The 15,591-nt window shown below is 49.9% G+C and overlaps 1 protein-coding gene across 5 annotated transcripts in view; it reads left to right on the top strand.

Annotated features, from left to right (window-relative positions):
* The first annotated feature begins 3,881 nt into the window (after positions 1 to 3,881).
* MAPT (microtubule associated protein tau) overlaps positions 3,882 to 15,591 on the top strand; it is a 101,937-nt gene continuing 90,227 nt past the window's right edge. For all 5 annotated transcript variants that reach the window (XM_079905834.1, XM_079905835.1, XM_079905837.1 and 2 more), the window contains exon 1: positions 3,882 to 4,014. The gene's annotated coding sequence lies outside the window, so the exon portion shown is untranslated. The remainder of the gene's footprint in view (positions 4,015 to 15,591) is intronic.

Below are 15,591 nucleotides of genomic sequence, written 5' to 3' on the forward strand. Positions count from 1 at the left end.
CCTTGACCAAAAAAGTATCACTACGATGCTTAGAATTTTATTTTTAAGGAAGGCATGCCACGAACTGCCTGGGTGGTACCTAACGCCAGAGGGTTTTTTTTGCATTTCCCCAATTTTGTTTGAATTTGTAAAAGGTGGATTTTATTTTTAGAGTAGTTTTAGGCTCAAGCAAAACTGAGTAGAAAATACAGATGCAGTTTCCACACACCTCTTGCCCGCTCCCAGGCACAGCCTCACCCAGGATCCACATCCTGCGTCAGAGTGGTAACTTTGTTACAATCCATGAACCTGCACGGACACATCATTAGCACCCAAAGTCCACAGTTTAGAGTTTACTCTTGCTGCTGTGCATTCTGAGTTTTGACAAACGTATAACAATATAACAACGTGTATCTACCATTAGAGCATCATACAGAATAATTTTGCCCTAAAACTCCCTCTTCGCCCCACCTCTTCCCCCTTAACCCCTGAGCAACTACTGACCTTTTTACTGTCTCCATGATTTTGCCTTTTCCAGGATGTCATATAGTGGGATCATATGCAACCTTTCCAGATGAGCTAACCCTGAATGTGTAAGATCAATATCAATTAATAAATAAATCACTTATTAATCAATAAGTGCAAATCACTATACTGAGAGCAACTTACAGTCTTGGTTATCATTGTTTTCGCCCCATACAGTTTGTTGAAAGGATAAACAACCTCCTTCTCTGATTAAAAAAAAATCAGGACACTAATAACAGTCAGTAATAGTACTTAGAACTTGGTATTACATAGAAAAAGAAATGATAATGATATTTACTCTGAATAAAGAACAGCTTGTGGGCTTCCCTGGTGGTGTAGTGGTTAAGAATCCACCTGCCAATGCAGGGGACATGGGTTTGAGCCCTGGTCCGGGAAGATCCCATATGCTGTGGAGCAACTAAGCCCGGGAGCCACAACTACTGAGCCCACGCACCTAGAGCCTGCGCTCCGCAACAAGAGAAGCCCTGCTCGCCGAAGTCTGTGCGCAGCAATGAAGACCCAACTCAGCCACAAATAAATAAATAAAATAAAGTTTTAAAAAATGCTTTAAAAAAAAAGAACAGCTTGTAGAAAATAAAGTACAAACGCCAGACTATAGCTCATGAGATGCGACTCAGGTCTCAATATTTTGGTAACTTTTAGAATTCTTACTTTTTTCAGTTTTATTAAGATATAATTGACATATAGCACTGTATAAGTTTAAGGTGTACATCATAATGGCTTGACAGATATATATTGTGAAATAGCTACAACAATAAGTTCAGTTAACATCCATCACCTCATATAGTTACAAAAATTTTTTTTCCTTGTAAGGAGAACTTTTAGGATTTAGTCATCATGTTGTACATTACATCCCACTTTTAGAATTCTGACTACATCTTCCATAGAGTGGGATTTTGCCAGTGATGGTACAGTTTAAGTGAAAGTTAATATTTAAGTTGATTTCAAGTTCTGTATTTGGGGCTCCCCTTTGAAAACGCCCCAAATTACCTGACACTCCCCTAAGCAGGCAGATCCAGAGTGTCTGGGCAAAGCCAAATATAAGGAGAGGCTGATCTCATGGATCTGTTATGCCTTGTCCCTATTTCTGGGCCCCAGGATGACCTTCGCTTTTTTGACAATAGAGCTACACTGCTGAGTCATGTGTAACTGAAACCCTTGTCTGCAGTTCGTCCTGCTTCTTGCTGGAATCCAGAAAACCTAGACAAGGGGCAATGTTCTCAGCAGGATAATGGAGGGAAGGAGAGGTGGGTAAGAGGCATTCAGGAAATATAAAGACAGAAAGGGAAATTTGGGCCTAAGCGATAATTAGCAAGAGGTAAGTCCAGAGAAACTAAGGCATGGATCTGCCTCCTTTTATATAATTGAGGTGTTTACAAATTTGCCTGTAAATCAACTTACATTTCAAATGCATCAGGGGAACTGACATTTAGGGGAATCTGGATATGGTTCCCTTTGCATAGTAAAGCATTTGTCTGTAATGTTAATACTCACTTTCTAATCTAGCTGTATTATATTGATACTCCCCTACGTTGGCTTTGAGAGAGGACTGTAGGTGTCTCATCAAAGCACCTTGCCTAGCAGACAATTAGGCGGAACAAATACACTTCAGCTGTCCAAATACTCTGCCTGGTTGTAAATATGCCTTCCAGTTGGAATGATTAGGGGAGGTTTTGGTAAAATTTGAGCTAGGTTTCGAAAGTTAGGTAGGATATTGGTGAAGAAAGAGCAAGGACTTTGCAGGCAAAGGAAAACCCCAGAGTAGAACAAGAGTTCCAGTCAAACAAGCTCAGTTGGCCATAGAGTAGATGAGAGAGAAAACTGGAAAGGACAGAGGCTCAGATGATAGGCTGGGGGCTGGGGGGGGGGGGGGGGGCGGTGCGGCGGGGGGGGGGGAGGTGCAGATGAAGAGAAGTTTAAGGCTAAGGAGTTTAATTTCACTTAGGAAGAAATTAGAAGCCTTTAGGCAGGATGAGCTGATATAGAAAGAAACAGAGAAGGGACACCAGTAAGGTCACTACATATTGAGAACCAAATAAGGGTCTTTAGGATGGTGGCAGTTGGAACAACAAAAGGTCAATTCTAGAGACTCAGAGCTTAAGAAATTGGCCCCCATCTCCATCATCCACTCAGTGCTCCCGATAATACATTAATTAACCCCCTGTGAATAAAGCATCTTTAATTACCTGCTTTTTGTATTAATCTGTAACATACAATACTGCTTTGAAAAAATATATGAGCTATGCAAATTAAAGCTTTAATACAAATTCCCATCTTAGGACAAGATGGCTGTCTCCAAGCCCTCATACACTTAAAACCTCCCACTGCCAGGGCTTAAATTAGATGTTGGGGAGACAAAGCTAAGGACAAAACCTAGATGTTGGCTGACTGAGAGAATGAAAGCCCCTGGTCAGTTTCAGTCTGAGGCCGTGTTATCCAGGTGAGAATCTCCAGCAGCATTTAGAAATTCAGATCTCAAGCTGTTTACAGTTTAACAGTGTTTCACAAACAAGGTAAAAATAACTGTATATGTGAAAATGCTCTGTAATGTGATAAGTGCCATTTGAATCTTCATCTAATTTAAGATTTTATTCTTGGGTCACAGATGAATAATAGATTCGAATGCTCCTTGTTAAAACAAAAAACCAAAACCCCCCAAAACCTTGCACTACCGTATTACAACTGAGTCAGCCTGTTTTCAGCATATCTGCTAAGGAAAGAATTCACCTTGATCGGTAACAGAAAAGGTGGACAGATTGAAAGGAAGCAGATCCGGGGAACTGATCTCCAACAAGGGGAATCATTTCGGGAAATTCAGGGGAGGGTCAGGGTGCCAGCGATAAGGAGGGCAAGCCCGAGGGAGGTTTGAGGTCCAGGGTGGACGGACTGGAGGGCTGGCCATGTGGAAACCCGCCCAGAACCTCTCCCAGACAGGACATCACCCCAGGACGACAGAGAAAAAAAGGGGCAGCGGACCTGGGGGCGGAGCACCCAGCCTCTTCTCGACCCAGAGAGCATCCAAGCCTCCCTCCCAAGGGAGAAGACCCCTCAGACAAGACAAAGGCTCCCCTAGCAGGAGACGGGCCAGAGTGCGCATGCGCATTGCGGTCAGCGCCGCGGCCCAAGTCGTGGGAGGGAGGCGAGACCCGGGAAGGGAAGCTCAGAGAGGAGAGAGCCGAGAGGCTAGGATGGGCCGATCCTTGGAGCTCTCGCGCGCGCCTACTGGTGGCCGGAGGAGAACACGCCCGCGGAGGCCTTACGGCCCGCCCCTCCCCTCGGGAGGCTCGTGCTCCCGCTGCTCGCGCCTGCGCTGCCCGCCGGTCTCGGGAGCGCGCCCTCTTCGCTCGTGCGCGCGCTCGCAGTCTCCACCACCCACCAGCTCAGACACCAGCAGCAGCGCCGCCGCCGCCGCCCACCTTCTGCCACCGACACCACAGCCACTTTCTCCTCTGCTTCCCTCTACTGTCCTCGCCCTCTGTCGACTATCAGGTAAGTGCGAGGCTCCGAAATTGGCCTCCCCGTCCTCCCTCCTGCAACCCCATGCCGCCTCCCCTCGCCTCAGAGATGGGTTTCATGAGGTGGGCATTGGTCGGGGGCAAAGGCGGCGGCCCCTCCTTGCGCCCTCAGCGCTCCGGCGCCTGGATTGGGGCGACTTGGAAAGGGACCCATGCAAGGGATGCACGCGCGCGCGCGCGCGCTCGTGTGTGTGTCCTGAGGGGGGGTTGTCTACACGACCCGCTTCTCGCGGACCCGTCAGATGTTGTGCCCACAGGGTGGGGCGCGGATGGCGGTGATCTGGGGGAGGGGGCTGCTATGCACTCTCGAACACCGCCTTTTGCCGCAATGGGCGTATGACTGTGTGTGTGTCGGGGGGTGGAGGGGAGTCCGGTGACGACCCCCGAAACCGAACCTGTAATCCAATTTCTCTGCCTCGGTTTGCCATCAGCTCTAAGGAAGGTATTGATCGGGTTCTAGAAAAGATGACTGCCTGCCAGCCCCTCCCCGGCAGCGATTCCAGTGGGGCTTTCGCTGCCCTTGGTTTAAGGCGGTGGCCCACCCTCTCCTCGATTTCCTCCTTCAGAAACCCGCTGGGGACATTTGAGGGCTGGGAGTGGAATCGGAGAAATGGGGAGGGGTCTCGGCGCTGTCACTTTAGTCGCCCTTCCCCCTGCGCGCTCCTGGCACCGAGACGCAAGCAGCGCCGTGCCCGAGAGAAGACAGCGCGCGGATCCCAAGGTGGAGGCTCGAAAAGGCAGGGGTCACCTGGCCTTGCGATGTGGAAGGATTCGGCAGCTGCCGATCCCGGCTCGAGGGCGCGCACAGCCGCAGCCCGGCACCAACCCGCTCAAGGGCTGCAGGTGCATTTCGGGGCGGGCCCCATTCTCTGCGCTCCGCGCCGGGCGTCCGGCTTGTGCGCTCCCTGCCGGAGGCGAGGGGCTGGCGCGCAGTGCTCGCCCCTCACTGCGGCAGTGGGTGTGGACCTGGGTGGGCGAGGAGGGGGAGGGAAGGCTTTGCCTCCTCCCACTTCCACCCCTGCTTTTTTCCCCTCCGAACGCGAGGTGCCATCTTTTTGCGGTGTGTCACGTCTTTACAGTACCATGCCAAGCCGGGTGGCTGGGCTTAGGAGGACAGGGCGGGGACTGTCATTAAAGGGGGGAGCGCAATTAGCGCTGAAGTCTTGGCATTTTGCTGCTGCGGTCTTGAGCACCGGGGTCGTTCACCCGGAATCTTCCTCGGGGGCCCGATGCTTTGTTTGTAGGGCTACGTGATCTGCGTTGCCAGCACTGGTTTTTGGCTTTTATTCTACGAGGGTGTTTAACCAAGGTTCCCACCCCTCCTCCCGCTTTTTGCCCCTCATTTCCGAGCCCTTTGTTAGCTCTCAGAGCTCGCCGGGGTCGAGAAACTCGAGTTAGCCTCGGGGCACGCATGGAAAGGGCGTCACCCCGCGCAGCCCCCTCCCAGAGCCGGGCCACGCGCCAGAAAGCATCCGCGGGGCTGAAGGGGTGGGGTTCGAGGTCTCCGAGCGCCTTGCGGGTCGCCGCGAAGGATCGATGCCCCTCCCCACACCCGGAACGTCCCGGGGGCCATGCCCCACCAGGCTGCCCACCAAACAGCACCAGTGACTCCCGGTGGGAGCTCGCAGGCGGGGCCCCGCTTCGCTTCAAGCCCTGTTGCTTCGCCAGGCAGGAGATTGTGAGGAGGGGCCGTGAGGTTTCCTCGGGTGCTGCGGGCCACACCCATTTTTATCGGGAGGACTGGGATGGGGAGCGCCGAGGGGAGGTTGTCATGGAGACCACACGCTCCCCGGGCCCTTGGGGCGTGCCCCGCCCCTTCCCAGCAGAGATGGAGAACCCTGGGACAAGCAGGGCCGCCCCTTCTGGCTCCTGGAGGACGCTGGAGGGAGACCCGCACCCCCAACCCTGAACCCGTGCCTGTTCCTAATTGGACTCCGGCGGCCGCAGCCACCCAGATAGGCGTCTCTCATGTGTTTTTATTATTATAGCCGAATATTATTTTAGAACTGTGCGGGATTTTCACTTAAGATCCCGAGTTCGCCGCCGCCTTGAAACCAGGAGGCGGGGGTGGGGAGGGAGGGCTAGAGAGGCGGGTACGGACCCCGGCGAACAAATCCGAGCCTCGCCCTCCTTCCATTAGCCGGAGCCTGGCCGGCTTTCTGGTTAATTCTATCGCTGGAAACTGGTGCGGGGGCGCAGTTTTGAGAGGGATGAGCATTTTAGGGGCCAAATCGTCCTCTCGAGCCGCGCAGGTTGATCTGAATATTCGGGAATGACTCGGCGGGGCGTCGAGAGGCTGCCCGGGGCCAAGCCGAACCTTCTCTTGGCTTCAGGATCAGAGCCTCCCTGCAGAGCTGGGCTCGGCACGGGTGGGTTGGAGAGGTTCAAGGATCAATTCGAGCATCTTCCCCGCCCCTCCCCACAATAGAGCTGGACAGGAGATTCTGGTACCAGAGAGAGCGAGGGTCTTAGAGCGGCCCTGGGAACGGGGAGCCCGCGGCCGCCGCTGCTCGGGATGGACCGGGGGCAGAGAGGTCATCTCCTGTCGGTTGGGGGAAAAGGAGCGAGGCAGAGGCAAGCGCGTTTAGCTCAGTGCCGGGAACAAAGCGCAGTACGGCATCCGCGATTTTACTCTTTGGAAATGTGTTGGCGGTTTGGTAAGGGCTCTCTGGTCGGCAAGGCCGGGGTTGGGGGGCTGTTCACGGAGGAATCCCGGGGGGCTGGGGACGGTCCTTCGTACGCGTATCGGGAAATTCCATCCCTGGCTCTGGGCGCGCTTTAATTACACGGCTTCCTACCCGGGAACGCGAGAGATGCCCCGTTTGCGCCTACGCTCCGACGCTGAAGCTGGGGCCAGCCGCCGCGCCTGGGTTTCCTGGGTTTCCCATCGACTCCTGTCACCGAATCTCCAGCAGGTGGGGGCTGTTTTAAGTCCCGGGAGACCCCGCTTGGCGTCAGGCGGTCCGGACCCATAACTCCATGCGCGAGTCTCCGGCTGGTCCGGGTTGGGATGGATGGTGGGACCTGGGACAGCGAATGCCAGCCTGCTCCTCTGGGCCACCGCGCGCTCAGGCTCAACAGGACAGCTTTGAGTTTTATCTGATCCCCGTCCCTCCAACTGACCGATCCTACGACAGAAAGAGAAATGAATGCCTTTCCTACCATAATTAATTAAGGTATTTTTTGTGTTTTATGATGCTGCTTATGTTTACCACATAAGAATTGCTTATCCATTCCTCCATCTCCAGACCTTCCCCTAAATAAATTAATAACATGCTTCTCCCAGAGCCCGCTTCAGAGTGGCTCTTGAAGCTAATCAATTTCTTGACCAACATTTGCTTCTGTAACAGCTTGTGTTTACTGCAGTAACCTAGCTTGGCTCTTGGCGTTCAACGTTGGACAATTTGCGGGAGGTGTGTGTTGGTTATGCTGGTTTTGGGTGAATGACAGTCTGTGTCTGTCCGACCTCCTCTGCACACGCCCGTCTTTGAGTGGTTTCTAATATCAGGCACAGATCCCCCAACAGGAACAAAAGAAAAGGGTTATTCCCACAAATTACAAGAGGAAAACTTACAATCAGTTTGATTCAAGAAGGGTCAGATTTATTCCAGTTGGGAAAGTGTCCTTTCTGTGGAACATGCCCTTTGACCCACATGGCCTTTGAGAGCTGTGGCAGCCTGCAGATGTGGTAGGATTGGGGTGCCCTTTGTTTAGGCTGAGTTTTCCTTCTGCCCTTTTAACATCAATTCATGAAGCCCATTGGTTGAAAATGTTAAGGAATTGTTTTATTCTCCCTTCCCTCGGCATTTATGTACATAAATGCATGTATATGATTTGGGTGGCTCCGCAGCTGTGTTCATGAACATACGTTAGTTTTCAATTAGATTGCGCCTTCTGTTTAGTTAATTACTGCCTTCCTTCCTCTCACCTTGAAATCAAGAATCACTCATAAATAAAAGCACCCCTAGGGGCTTAGTACAGTGCTAGACTTACAATAGGTCTTTGGGCCCTGCTCATTTAACAAATGAATGGATAAAACGGGAAAATGCAGGTTAAAAAAGGTGGTGGAAAGAAAGCAGAATGGGAGGAGGGCTTTATTCAAGGTCATGGCATCAAGAAGTTTTGGGGACAAATCCAGTCCAGTTTGTCCCCTGCTCTGTGTCAAAATGACACCCAAAAGCTGCCTGTACCCCTTGGTGCACCTCCATGCCCTCCCCCCCCCCCCACTGCTTCCCTGCCTTCTCCCTTCCTGCTGCTTACGGCCCCACAGCCTGGTCCCCACTGCTCACCTCACCCTCATTGGCCAGCAGAGTGGAAAGGGGAGAGACCACACTCCACCCCCAGGGGGAGGAGGACCCTGCCCTGCGACCTTTAGCCCTGCAGGTGCTGTTCCTGCAGGAGGTCAGAGGGATGGAGGTGGGAAACCCCCTTTGCCTCTGCTCCTTCTTCTTCCTCCCACTTCTCATCATCCCACTTAGAGGACCCCCCAACCCCTCCACATCCCCAGAAACACCCACCTGCCCGACCATTCCTAACTTGCCAGTCTAGATGCTTCCACTAGTGACTTGGAGCTGGCATGGGAGGGCCACCTCAGCAGGTGAGAGGAAGGGAAAACCCCAGCCTCACCATCTGGGCTACAGCAGGGAGAGGAATCCGATGTTCCAGCTGGGACTCTCAGCTGGTTTCCTGTAAAACAGTGGTTCTCAAGCCCTGGGGCCACTTTAATGTCTAGAGACATTTTTTGTTTTGTTTTCACAACTGGGCAGGGGTGCTACTGGCATCTAGTGGAAAGAGGCCAGGGACGCTGCTGAACATCCTACAAAGCCCAGGGTGCCTGAATGATCTGGCCCCAAATGTCACAAGTGCCAGGGTTGAGAAGCCCTGCTATAGAAACATTGTTACCCTGGCACCATCATCTTAGTGGCATCTTACATTCGTTGAGTATCTTCTTGGAGGCACTGTTCTAAGTGTTCCCCAGAGATGATCTCATTCGATCCTCACAACAACCCCTTTAAGTAGCAGTTTGTATTATCTCCGTATTACGTATGGGGAAACTGAAATACAGAGAGGTTTAGTAACTCACTAAAGGTCACACAGCCAGTGAGTGGTGGAGCTGGGTGTCTGACAGGAGCCCCTGCCCCTTCTCAGCTACATGTGGGCTCAATAGGCCTTTGTGGGCTAGCGGGAACCACAGCGCCATCTATAACATTGACCCAGTGGAATATACTAATTCCAAAACCACTGACGCGCATGTGAACTTTTGTAAGAGTCTGTGATTGGAGCACAGCCTAAAGCTCGGAATTTCGGCCTTGACACGTGGAACAAGAGATTTTACTCAACCTCTGTGCCTCTGTTTATAAAACAGGGAAGATATCCTGGGGACCTTAAACCTCTTCCCCCAAATCCAGGATTTCAGGACTGCTCTGTCACACAAAGGAACAGCCAGGTCTGACTGTCTTAAAGAAGTCTGGAAATCAAGACCGGGGGATCATGACATAGACTCAAGATCAAATCACTGAAGTTTTAGGGACATTAGCTCTGCATCTTAGGTTCTGCACCTCAGAGGCTGAAGCTTTGGTAACTGCCACTGGGACCCAGCTCGGAGCCTGTGGGTGTGAGAGGAGTTGGGCGGGCATAGGAAGGACCTCAAGCCAGAATCTGTCTCCCTTGGCAAAGGTGGGCCTGGGAGCTTTTCTCACTTCCTGGGGCCCAGGCTCTGCAGTAAATATTCCGTTATACTGTGGTGTAGAGGGACAGCCTGGAATCCTCCACCCACAGGACTCACTGCCACTCCACCCAGCTACGATTCTGCTGCTTCCCACAAGCGCCTGTGTGGGCCATCGGACACACACCACACACACCGGACTCACTTCTGTTCCCTTTCCAAAGGGGTTGCTGTCCAAGACCTCTTTCCCTGCCTCGGGTGCCATGCTCCTGCCATCTCTGCCAGGTTCCTGTCTTGCACAGATGGCCCCCACCTGAGGGTGGGGAGGGAGCTTGAGGCCAGCTCGGGGTGGTTTTCGAGCTTTGGGGATTCTTTGATTAGGAAACATTCTGTAGGTGTAGGAATCGGCTTCCACAAAATGCCAGCTTGGATGACCTCCAGGTGGATTATCTGAGATTGTGTTTTCTTTGTCGACATTTCTGTGCTTGCCTCGATCAGGAAGGCTAAGAATTAACCCCCAAGAAATGCATTTTGTGCCTCAGCTATTCAAGGAAAGTTTGTGAATGCCTGGAGGGCAGATGCTGGTTTTCCCTGGACGGGTTCCCCAGTGCAGGGCAGTGTCCTGCATGTAGACACAGTAGGTTTGGCCTAATGGTTGAGGGTGGGGCCTCGGATCAGAACTCCTGGGTGCAAATCCCAGTTCCCCTACTCACTGCGGGGCCTAAGCTGTGTTGTTTAGCCTCTTGGAGAGTTTTTTTATTGTTTGTAACTTGGGGTACCTATCTCACAGTTGCTGTGGGGTTTAAATGAGGTAGTGCTTAGCCCAGGGCTAAGGGCCAGGGCCCAGGGCTCAGCACGTAATAATTGCTCATTAAATGGCTTCGTGGGCAGCAGCCTGTGAGCAGACCCTTGTGATTGGATGAATGCGCAAACTACTGACCTTGGTGATGGAGTTAGTCGGAACAGATACATTGTTACACTGAGTAGGGATCAAGATAGAAGTAGGCAGTTCTTTCTGGAAGCAGGCGCTGTCGTCTGGGTGCTAGTGGAGCCCCCGAAAATCACACACACCCACGTTTAACTGCACACAACAGAACTCTTGCCACAGGCAAGCAGAGTGACTTGTCATTTGTTGTCCCTGCTTCTGCCCTCTTCCTTCCTGAAATCTGCTGCACGCCAGGAATAGCCTGTGTACTGTCCACGCCAGCCTGAGCTGAACCACCCTCCCTCCCACCAGCCTGGGACTGGCGACCTGGCTTAGCAGGTCGGTTCCGAGATCTTACTAGTTTACTGATTGAATAAAAAGCACTGATGAGATTGAGAAAGTAACAACTAATGGAAGACAATGGAGGAGAGATTCTACAAATGAAATAATGAAGCAGTGCTGAACTTGGTAAACTCAGAAGTAGGCTTCATGGTGGCGGCTGAGAGTCAAGAAGAAAAAATGTTAAATAAAGCAAACTCAACGTGCTCTGAATCCAGGGAACGCCAAGCATTCGATAGCCATAGTTATATCTGAATTAATAAATCTGGTTTAAGAAGCTTTCTTATCCATGGAGTGAATACTGAGAGTCATAATACATGTTTCTTTAAAAAAAGTCATTAAATCAGAAAATCAAAGGGACTTCCCTGGTGGTCCAGCGGTTAAGAATCCACCTTCCAATGCGGGGGACACAGGTTCGAACCCTGGTTGGGGAACTAAGATCCCGCATGCCGCGGGGCAACTGAGCCCATGCGCCACAACTACAGAGCCCACATGCTGGAGCCCATGCTCCACAACTGGAGAGAAGCCTGCCTGCTGCAACTAAGACCCAATGCAACAAAAAATAAATATTTTTTAAAAGATCATAAAAATGATACATATATATTTTAAACATTTAAATTAGCCAGATACTTGTGCATTTATTCCTCCATCTTTTGCTGTAGGGCCCAGGCCTTCTTTTGGTGTTTGGGTCAGCAGGTTGGAATTCCTTGTCTTTCTGGCCTAAGCAACACCCATAATGCATTGTCTAGGACTTCCAGCTGGTTGGAGCGAGGGCTTACACGGTGTATAATCTGAATGCAGAGTCTCTCTAGAGTTTTACTATTTTTTTCACAGTCTTTAACATCCTATTTGATGGTTAAAAATTGACTCACCTTTATGAAGTCTCTCCAAGTATTCAGCTTGATTTTCTTAGAGTCAGTGAATGATTTTCAGAATTCATCTTACATTTGACACTTGCATGTCATCAGCTTGCACTGCATTTAAGTTGTGTGACTACCGTAACAAATATGATGGACCTAGAAGGCTGGCGGTGGTAGGAGGAGGCCCTGGCTGTGGACACCAGGCCTGGTGGACCCAGCCTTGAATATTTACACTCCTTCATTTCTGCTCCTTACGTGGTGTCAGGCAGGAGAGGGCCTGCTGTGGAGACTTCTGTGTTAAGTAAATGATGGGCATCGTCTTCCCCGCACCTCTTGCCTGTCTTCCAGGACTAGCACGGCACTTGGAGTTCATTCACCTAGAATCCCAACTAAAGGGGGCATTGCAAAATTCTCCCCATAAAACTCAACATAAATTTAAATTCCCTTTACCATGTTAACTCCCCTTAGTGAAGGAGTTTTAGATCAAGATCCAACAATTAAAAAGCCGTTTTCAAATCAGCAAGTTAGAATTAAATCTGAAGCCATTGATAATGATGTTTCATTCATGGGCCTCCCTTTGGTCCCGTCTGCTTCACTGCTAAATCAGGCATCAAAGAGAAGAGGGACATCAATTATCTCTGGTCCCAGCTGCTGGTTTTCCTTGCAGCCTATCGCCCAGTTTTCTGGTTTCCCGGGAAGGCTGGGTGATGTTGTCTTGGGACCTAAGCTTGTAGTTCTACAAAGAACCTCAGGAGGCGCTTTCATCCTTGTGTCCTCCTCTTCAGGACATTAAGGATATTAGAAGACCCCTGAGTCCATAATCGCCTGTGATGTGATCCACTGCCTAATGCCAAGAAGGAAGTGGCAGAAAGGACCAATTCATGGAATCCTAGAACTGTGCCCCTCACCCAGGATAAAGGACAGCCCTTCCTCCGGAAGTAGAACCAGAATTCTAAATTATGTGTCCACAGAATTGTCCTGGCTCAAATCCAGTTCTGCCATTGATTTACAGATCATTTCAGAGGTGCTTATTTTCCGTTGTTCTTGATTGGACAGTGATACCAAACCACTGTGTTACCTCATTCCCTCTCCCATGATCTCAAAAAGAGGCTTATTGGATAATTAATAATCTAAAGGCTTAAGGACTCCCCTAGTGGTCCAGTGGTTGAGACTCCGCACTTCCAGCGTAGGGGGCACGCATTTGATCCCTGTTCAGGGAAGTTCTGCATGCCATGTGGCACAACCAAAAAAAAAAAAAAAACACTATAAAACTCTTAGAAGAAAATACAGGATAAAAGCTTCAAGTCATTACACGTGGCAGTGATTTCTTAAATATGATACCAAAGGCACAGGCAACAAAAGAAAACATAGACAAATTGGAGCTCATGAAAATTTTAAAAATTAAAAAATAAAGGCTTAAGTGCCCAAAAGAAGGTTACAATTTACAGAGTCTCTTTGGTTTAATATTTAAACATGAATATTCACTACCTTATTTATTTTATGTCTGGGCTTTTTATATTGGGTTTGCTGAAAACTGGAACAGCTTTCAGCTTTGGTACTGGTCGTGCATCAGAATTTAAGTCAACGTATGTTGATAAGCCAAGCAGAAGTTCTACATACAAATAAAATAGTTGCATGTAACCTGCTACTTTGGGGCAACGTAATATTCGTTTGGTTATTGGTATTACTTGATAATAATGGTTTGATTCGTATGAAACCTGTCCCTTTCAAAGTTGCCACTTGCCAAGAATCACCAGGAATAGCTTTTGGAAGAGTCGCTAACTCTTCTGCCATCCATTTTCTGTCTTGTCTTTTTCCTAAGAACAGGGAAATTCTACACTGTCCCCACTCCATGGCACAGCAGTTCAGCTTCTGCCTCTGCTGTCGCCATGAGGCTGGCTTAGAAACGAAGGATTTGCAGAACATCCCTAAACCTGCTTGAATAAAGGACTGATCATTCAGAGACTCACCGGAACCTTCTTTAAACCTGTTTAATCTTTTCCCCAGGGTTAATCTTGTGGGGATAACATGCCTCCTGGGTGTCTCTCCACTGGGTGCATTTCTTCCCCCTTTAGTTCTGAAGTCCCTCCTTTCTTAGCAGCACGGTGAGTGATGGCTGCACTCTGTTCCCTGCAGAGTATTAATACAGACTGAATACACTGAAATAAATCCCTTTCAGTGTCACTAACGTGCTATGAATAATTATGAACCAATGTTTGATGTCTCATGGCAAATGCAGGGAAAAAATTTTTTTAACCGACAGGATTCATGTTATAAGTTGACAATCTGGGCCAAGTGAAAATCTTTTTAAAACATCTCCTGATCTGAACAATAAATCTTGCCAGCAAGACTGAATTCCAGAAGTTAGCCATCCTCTTATTTTGTGGGGCCTCTGTTATCACTCACTGCTTGGGCTTACCCAGCCCTGAATTTAATTGCAATCTTCCTGTTTACCTACCAGTTGCGGCAGTAATTAAGATTTCCTGGAATTCCCTTGTGGACCAGTGGTTAGGACTCCGAACTTTCACTGCCAAGGGCCCAGGTTCAATCCCTGCTTGGAGAACTAAGATCCCACAAGCCATGAGGTTCGGCCAAAAAAAAAAAAAGATTTCCTAAACCTTCATTGTTCCATCTGTAAAATGGGGATTATTCAATCTTCCTTCTCAAAATGGACAATAATGTGGTCTTTCTTCTCACTGGGTAATCACAGAACTGAAATGAAACAATCTAGGAGAATTCCTTTGGGCTTTTCAGAAAACAAGTGCCACAGGGGTGGGGGACGCCTCCTGGGAGCCACAGTCATGCACCTGATCTGAAGTCTCTCTTGGGCTGAGCCTGGAACAGTATAGCCGCTGCTGCTACCTCTCTCCTTTAGCGCCAGCCAGACGGTGCACACTGCTTCCCAGGAGTGCGCACCCAGTCAGCTGGGCCTGAGCCCTGGATGGATAGACAGATGGCCGCAGTCCAGCCTGTCCTGATCTTATCTGCCCCTTCTTTGGAGGGGAAGCCGATAGCCAGGTGCAGGACAGTGGGTGGGGTTCCTTTAGTGTGACCTCAGATGATAGCCCATCCTGCCAGTGGGACTTCCTGGGCTTATGCTGTGACCTTCAGAGGGAACTAATTTCCTGGGAGCCTTTCTGTTTTCTCAGGGGGTTTCAGTTTCCTCCTAATCAAGCAGGGACTTGGTGCAGAATCTCATATTCTAATTATGCCCGGGGCAGCCTCTTCCCGCCACTGTGTTTAGCATGTGCAGGGGATCGTTTAGGTCAAGAGCGATTAAGGTCTGGAGTTGACTTTGATGGTATAATATTCTGATGGCTGTTTGGCAGCAAGAGGCATAGTGAAGACTCATTAATTGAACGCTTGCACTTGGAACTTGAATTGAGCTGGGGCTGGGCTGCAGTCTGTTTGCCTTTGCTCTGTGAATGGAGGGTTTCTCATGCAAGGGGACAGTGGGGAGTATTTTAGGGGCTGTGTGTCACCCCACCCTGACAACAGCCCGGCTGTTCTACTGAGTGGCTGGCCTTGAGCATCAGTCCTGGGTACCTGGTGTCCCCACATCATCAACCTTTGTTTACCCTGCTCTCCCCAAAGCTGTCTTTGTTCCACCATGGTCCTGTCCGCTTTGGTCACTGGAACCCGCCATCCTCAAGTCCCCATGTGGCAAACCCTGGAGTCTTACACTCTTCTCCCCGCTCCCCCTGCTTTTCCTGAAACAGACTTAACCATCATTTCCTTCCTCCCAGATGTCACCTGGACCTG

This window comes from Stenella coeruleoalba (genome assembly GCF_951394435.1).
Source record: "Stenella coeruleoalba genome assembly, chromosome: 19".
NCBI classification, from domain to species: domain Eukaryota; kingdom Metazoa; phylum Chordata; class Mammalia; order Artiodactyla; family Delphinidae; genus Stenella; species Stenella coeruleoalba.